Genomic DNA, 7,802 nt, shown 5'->3' on the forward strand with positions numbered 1-7,802 from the left:
TGAGAGGGGCCTTGAAAGTTACAGCAAGCACAGCCACAGAGGTGGGGCCACCCAAGGTTTCAGCAGTTCACAAATCACTTCAGCAGCTCCCTGTGCTGGCCAAGTTTCAATGTTTCCTTCACAGGTTTCAGTCTTATCCTGACCCCATTCCTTTCTATCTTTTTATTTCTCCCCTTGGAATGAGAATGTTATTTGACATTGTATGTTCTCAATGTTTAGCTTTAGTTGCTGTTTCCTGGGGTCTCAGCTGACAGTTTGTCTTGAGTTTCAGAAGTGACTTTGGACTTCAGCTTTCAACAATACTTGAACCATTCAAACTTTGTGAACTCTTTGAAATGGAATAAATGCATTCTTCATAAAGAGATGCATGTGTGTCTTAAGGTAGAATCTTGTGATTTACAACTAGGATATTCCCCAAATCTTTCATCTTCTCAGAATTAGGGCTTTCAGAACTTGATTAGATAATGGGTGCACTGTATGCATTATTGATTTTACCCTATACATGCATTAGAAGTGTATATCTAATTAGAGGATGCTGGACTTCATCAAATGTTTTTTCTGCATCTATTAAAATGAACATGTGGGCTGGCTAAATAGCTCAGTAGATTAAAGCTCCTACAAGCAGGCACAGGGGCCAGGGGTTCTTTCCCTGGGCCTTCTGCTCTGGCTCCACCCCAGGGTGCACTGAGAGGGCAATTGAGACTGGGCACCTGTAATACCAGCTCTTGGGAGACAGTAAACAGGCCGATCACTATGAGTCCGATATAGTAGTGAGACCCTGAACATCTTGTAGACCCTTCCCTAAAAATACAAAAAAAGAAGATGAACATGTAATCTTTACCTTTAGCTATGTTGATATGGTGTTTTATATTGATTTATATATGTTGAACTGATCCCTGCATCCCTAGAATGAATCATTCCTTGTCGTGGTGTACAATCTTATTAATGATTTGTTGCATTTTGTTTTATCTTACTGAGATTTTATTTTGTCTACGTACATTAGAAAGATTGGCTTGTTCTTCTCTTTCTTTGGTAGGTTAAATGGCCTCCAGAAATGACTTTGGGAGTACTGCTCCCTTTTGGTTTCAGTAAAGAGTTTGTAGAGTAAAGGGAATAAATCCCCAAATTTCTTGCAGAATTCAGCAGTGAATCTAGAAAGACCTGGACTCTTTTTGGTAGCTGTTTAATTATGTCTTCAATTTTTTAATTAAAATTGGGTTATTTAGAATTTTTAATTTTCTTGATTCAGCTTTGTTAATTCATATGTATCCAGGAATATTTGTAGGCATCTATTCCTTCTGTATTATAGTATAGGCTGTATCATAGTATGTTCTCCACCACCTTCTCTAGAGATGAGTCTATGTTCAGGTTTTCTTTTTTCACTCATGCTCTCCTCCCTGCAGACACTCTCTCTCTCTCTCTCTCTCTCTCTCTCTCTCTCTCTCTCTCTCTCTCTCTCTCTGTCTCTCTTCATGTGGAGAAAGATAAACACAGATAGAGAGAGACACATACAGAGAGACAGAGACGGAGACACAGACAGAGACAGAGAGAGAGAGAGAGAGAGAGAGAGAGAGAGAGAGAGAGAGAGAGTGCAAGAGCGAACGGGAGAGAATGTCCTCTTTCTTTCCATGATGGCTTTGCTTCATCCAAAAAGTGTAGTGATTTCCAACTGCTGTGTTAGGGAGTTAGGTATATTTTCTTATCATGCTTTACCTGAAACTTTTCTCTCTGCAATGAGCTCATTCCAATTTCTGCCTAGTAGTCACAGAATGAATCTAGAAATGTCAGAAAGTGACTGTTCTTTGTCTCTGATTTAGCTGTCATGGCTTTCTCCAACACAGAGCGGTAGTTGGTGAAATAAGGAAAACATTGAGTGAATGTAAGTTCTTTTTCCCTTGTTGCTTCCATAAGTTATTTTTCCAAAAACTATTTCTGCATTCCAAAACTTAACTTTGGAGTGCCTACTCGCCACCAGCACTTATGTGATTTGGGATATTTATTTTGTGTTCATCATCATTTGAGTAAGTTAGTGATTGTCTCTCAATTGAATTTACACTGTACATACTAACGTCTCTTCACCACTAGCATGGAATCATTGCACACTTCTGCTTAGCTGGAAGCCCATTCTTCTCAAGTTCCAATCATGTAGTCCTCAACAATGCCATATTCTTACTCTCTGCTGGGCTTCCGGCATTCATGGCCTTTCCAAGTACTCTTTCCTTTGTCATTGCCTGACTCCTCATTATCCTGTGTGTCTAATCTTAGATGACATTTTCACTCTGAAGTTTTTCTAGAGATTCGAGAAGCGATAATAAAACCTTTCTGTGAACTGACTCATCCTCTTAACCTAAGGAGCGTCATAGCTCTTATCACATTGTTCTTTAATTACAAATTTCCTTATCTGTCTCTCCCAATAGCAAACTAAGGGCAGATACTATCTCATTTATTGATGAATTCAGAATATTTAGAAATACACTTCTAAACATTATGTGTTTCATATATATAGTGAATAAATGAAAAAAATAAAACATTACTAAGGAAATGGGGGTGGAAACTAGATCTCAAAGGTATTATGATATGTACTTCAATATATAACACTACAAATTGAGGAAGTGACAATGTGCTTTTTCTTAATATACTGCAGGATGCATATGTCCTGTACATGTCCTATATATATGTTCTGTATGCATATATGTATGTATTTACTTGTCATATATGTACCTTTATTTTTATCTAATTAAATAATACTATTACAACATTTTCTTATACTTATTAACATGCAAAATTTTATGTTTCAGATTATTTGAAGCTATGCTAAGAGATTCTTGTAGCAAAAATAATGTAATGCTCTCTGTTACAAGGAAGGACCAACTGAACCACTAGTAGGTGGGTCACATGACTGTCATTCAGTGTATAGTGCACCTGTTGGTCAACTTTCCTGCTCCTAAAGTAGAACACCCATAACCACAGGTACAGGAAGAGAGGTTCACTTGACTCCCAGTTTAAGAAGCTTCAACTCATGACCATATAACTTCAGAGCGGAAGGGCATGTGGAGCAAAGCTGCTCACTGCATTGCTGCTAGAAAGTAGACCTAGGAAACAGTGCCAGAGAGAAAGGTCAGACACAGCATAATACAAAAATAATGTCTCTAGGGGCTGGGGAGAAGGCTCAGTGGAATAAGCACTTCCCTGGCAAGTGCAAGGGCCTGAGTTCCATCCCTGGCTCCACAAAAAGAAAAAAAATAAATGTCTCCAGGACTCACACAGACACTTCAAGGAGGGGGATTTGCTACTCACCTAGGTGGCTTTCAATGCAGTCAAGATGGGAATTAGTGGTCACACTGTGCATTCTCATATATAAAAGTATGTGGTATAAGTTTCTTTATATTTCCAGGGCATAGCTCTGGGCATAAGCAACTACCTGGCAAGTGCAAAGTCCCAAGTTTAATCCCCAGTACTGAAATAAAAAAGATTATTTATATTATAAATAACCCATATTTTTAAAACTAGGAATACTATATTTATAGTAATCAGCTGTTTGAAATTTACTGTACACTCAGTTACTTATCAAATGTACATGTTTTGATATAAATGTTTAAGCCATGTTATCAAATTTTAAGGGGGAATTGAATACATAAAAGAAGGAAATGGGACACTAAGTTATTTACATGAAAAGTCTGTTTTATGTTTGAAGAAAAACTTCCCTGACTACATTTTTGCTTTGGTTTGTGACCTAGGGCAAATATTTTATTTCACACATCTACCATAAGGTTGATGAATGAACAGATGGATCTAGTGCACCACTGGGTACCCTAGCAACTGTCTGTAATTCTCTGAATGATGATGGATAATGAAGGAAGTAATATGAATAAAAATGTTTCATGAAATATAAATGAAGGTTTGTGCATTCAAGTTAAACACTATCTCATCAATGTCTTTAGAAGCTAAATTCAAGAAGCCTTTTTGTAAATCCTATGACTCAGATATAGTTGTAACCGTATCATTTAATCCCATTTGTGTCTAATCCTCTATACCGCCAAGAGCAGCACCGAGCAACCCAAACGTCTTAGAGATGTATGCCAGCTATTTACTGAAATAATTGAAAATTCCACATAGAAGATTGACACTGAATGACTTAATTATCTTAATTATTGATTCGGATCTTTAAAATATCACAGCAATCAGCAAGAAGAAATTGAACCTACTTATTGCTCTTAATCTATTCACCTGTTATTAAGATGTTGATTAGGCAAATTGAATCATCAGCAAAACTATGTTTAATTTTTACCAGATGCAGAAGTTTTAGTCCCCAATTCTCATTGACATTAATCATGTATCATTAATGTCAGAGCCAGTCTTCAATTTAAATATTAAAATTACTTATATGCAAATTGCAGGGGAATTTCATGCAATAATACTCACAGTACACAACAGACAAAATTATTTGTATGAATTATATAACTAGGCACTTTAAACCCTATTTCATGTATTTTTATAATTTCTTCTAATGTGTACAATTTTTCTATGTATGTTATTTTCTTTTTTTATTGAGTGAATACTTGTGATTTAATATGTTTGTAAACATGTCACTTAGTGTATTTTGTATGTTATTTGTGTGTCATATTCTAGAAGTATTTAATTGGCATTAATGATTGTTTTTAAATAAAATTTAGCATTGTTCAAGCAGCATGCACTTTTTCAAAATAGACCTGAATTCGACATGAATTCTGTCACTTAGTAACTATAAGCATTTTTAAGCTAGTTTATATTTATACACTCCTTTTTCTTCACCAGTATTTCTTAATATTATTAATAAGTATAAAAGTTATTTATTCATTTAAACTGTTAGAAAGTCAATAAGCAGCTGGATTTTATTTTAAGAGGAAGAAAAATGGAAAAAAAATGTCACTACAGTTATTGATAAGTCTTCCTATAATATAGAAATGAAAGAAATAAAATTCACTTAGGTATTAAATTGCACAAAAATATGTTGAATACACAGGAAATTCAGAAGATGAAGGAAACAAAATTACTGTATTTAATTATCTTAAGCAAAAATCAATGGGGCCAAGAGGGCTAGGTGCACAACTGTCTCAAAAACAAGTATAAGCAATGGTCATCCAAACTCTTTTCCAGAGGAAAGAAGGATTCAGAAACATATTAAGTTCTCCTTAAAAAATGTCCCCTTGCCAATACTGCATCTATCAACAATAATTTCAAAAATGTATTTGGAACCCTATCAGGCAGCGTGTGACATTTGTTCTTGTCTCCATACTTACTGGTAAGCAGAACTTCCTTTGTATTTGTAAGCTTGGCTTTCTAGTTATTAAACACTTTCATGGAGTAAATAATTTTTTGCATAAGGTATGAGAAGTGCTATTATTTTTTTGACACTTATTCTATTATTATTTGCTGTCTCAATACGTTGTTGGAAAACATTTGTAGTGCAAGCAATGCTAATTTTTCCTTTCTTACCGATAAATATTCATTGTATTTATATAAATTAAAATATATACTGCAGTCAGCTAGATAGCTCAGCGGACTAAGCACCTGCTTAAGCAAGAAAAGGAAGTGGGGTTCAGATCCCCAACACCACATGTTGCACTGACCTCACCCATGCGTGTGCTGAGGCAGCCAAAGAGACTGGGCATGTTGGAGCACACCTGTAATCCTAGTGCTGGTGAGGCTGAAAACAGGAGGGGCACTACTAGTTCAAGCTGTGGAGTGAGGCCCTGTACCAAATACATTAATAAATAAGTAGACTATGGTTGTTGGAGGGACAGTGGTGCACACACATTCTGCTGGAGATAGCTGGATTCTCATTTCAGGTCTCCATCAGAAAAACTAAGTTTGGCATATAGTAAGGATCAGGAGATCTGATCCTGATTGCAGAACTGTCCTTGATTACAGAATCTTGGGTTGTGTCTCCTACTTCATCCTTCCAGACCACCCTGAAGACCTGTAAGATTCCACTTGGGAAATTACTAGCAGTTCTTGGAAAGGAAAGAAGGAAGATTGTTGGTTGGAATGAAAACAGGGTTGAATGGAAAGAAGAGTTGGCAAACTTGTAGACAGCACTGTGAAGAAGAAGGCAACTTAAAAAAGCCATCCCAAAGCAATATGCAGAGAATTAAGGTGAGAGGAGCCTCTTCAAGAAAGAAGGCAGCTGGTCTGCAGCCAAAGAATCTTGAGCCAGCTCTTCCAGGAAGATAGGGTGGTCACTCAGTGGAGAACCCTCTTCCAGGTCTGTGAGGAAGACAAGAAAGAGCAAGCAGAGGGCTCCTGGAAATGGAGATGGTGGCAATACCAGTGACAAAAACCCAGCCCCCTCGGATGAAAAGGGCCAGGGTGGGACCCACCACTGAAAGTGAGGAAGCAATTTAAGAATAGGATGGAAGTTAAAGTGAAGGTTCTTGAAGAATTAAAACCATGGATTGTGGAGGACTGGGACTTAATGACCAGGCAGAAGCAGATCTTTCAACTTCCTGTTAAGAAAAAATGCAGATGTCATCCGGAAGAGTATGTCAATTGGAAGAAATCACAGGGAAATGTTGATAATAAGGAATATGTAGTTGATGAAGTTGTGGCAGCAATAAAGGAGTATTTCAATGTGATGTTGGACCCTTAGTTGCTCTACAAATTTGAGAGACCCTAGTATGCTGAAATCCTCTTGGTTTACCCTGATGCCAGGGTGATAAAAGTCCCAGGTTTATGGAGCACCACACCTATTGAGATTATTTGTGAGAATAGGAGTGATGTTGGCCTATCCATCCCTTGATGAGAAGAGCCTTGCACTATTGTTGGACTATTTGCATGACTTCCTAAAGCATCTGGCCAAGAATTCTGCATCACTGTTTACTACCAGTGATTATAAAATGGTTTCTGCTGACTACCATGGCAAAGCCTTGTGAGGGTCTACCGACCTCTCATCATCGATGTCTGTTATCTGTAAATACTTTCTGTCTTTTACTTGTATAATTGATGTTCTTTAAAATTGTGAATGTATAACAGGGCTTATGTTTCAGTTTGTTTTCTATTCTATTTTAAACAGAAAATAAAAGGAGCATAAACTCCTTTCCTCATTTCAAAGTTGCTATGAGTGTATGTGGTAATTAGATGAAGAAAAAAACATCCAGTAGACCATTTTATTGCCTAGCTCACAACATTGCTTAAGTGCTGGTGGTTCTATCCCTTTGACACTACACAATTTTCTAATATATGTTAAATGCTATGTGACAAAAACTCTGATTCCTAGTGCCAAGGTTCAACTTAATGTATGTACCTGAAAATTCATACATTTGTGCTTATTTTAGTGGTTATATAGTTATAATTAAATCCTTTTCATGATTAATTTGGTATAATGAAAAATAATTTCCCAAATGAGTGAATTATCTTTTCCTTTTCTATACAATTCTTATTACTAGAACCAAAGGTAGGCATTTTCATTTCTCAATCTTCCTATCTAGATGCTTTTCCTAGTGGGATAAATATTTGAATATTTTTCTTAGAGGGAGAAAGAAGTGTCTGTTTCACAATTGGAACCTGGACTGCTACATTGCCCTCATTAAATCCTCTCAGGGAAGATGTGGCAGTAAGGTTTATTCCAATATAACCCAGAGTCTTGATTGTTTCTTGAAGAATTCATATATACCTTTAGTGTTTTACATTTCATTTCATTTTTATTAGAAAACTAATAGCAAGACTAGTGAATACTTATCTTATACCCCCTTGATATTTTCATAATCCATAAGACATATGTCATGGTTTGGGGTTTTTGTAAGGCAAGCAATATAGCACAGGGC

General features: G+C 36.5%; 1 pseudogene; it reads left to right on the forward strand.

Moving 5' to 3' along the window:
- The first annotated feature begins 6,027 nt into the window (after nucleotides 1–6,027).
- LOC101560758 lies at nucleotides 6,028–6,911 on the forward strand (annotated as a pseudogene).
- The last annotated feature ends 891 nt before the right edge of the window (nucleotides 6,912–7,802 follow it).

This window comes from Octodon degus, unplaced genomic scaffold (genome assembly GCF_000260255.1).
Source record: "Octodon degus isolate 3935 unplaced genomic scaffold, OctDeg1.0 scaffold00090, whole genome shotgun sequence".
NCBI classification, from domain to species: Eukaryota; Metazoa; Chordata; class Mammalia; order Rodentia; family Octodontidae; genus Octodon; species Octodon degus.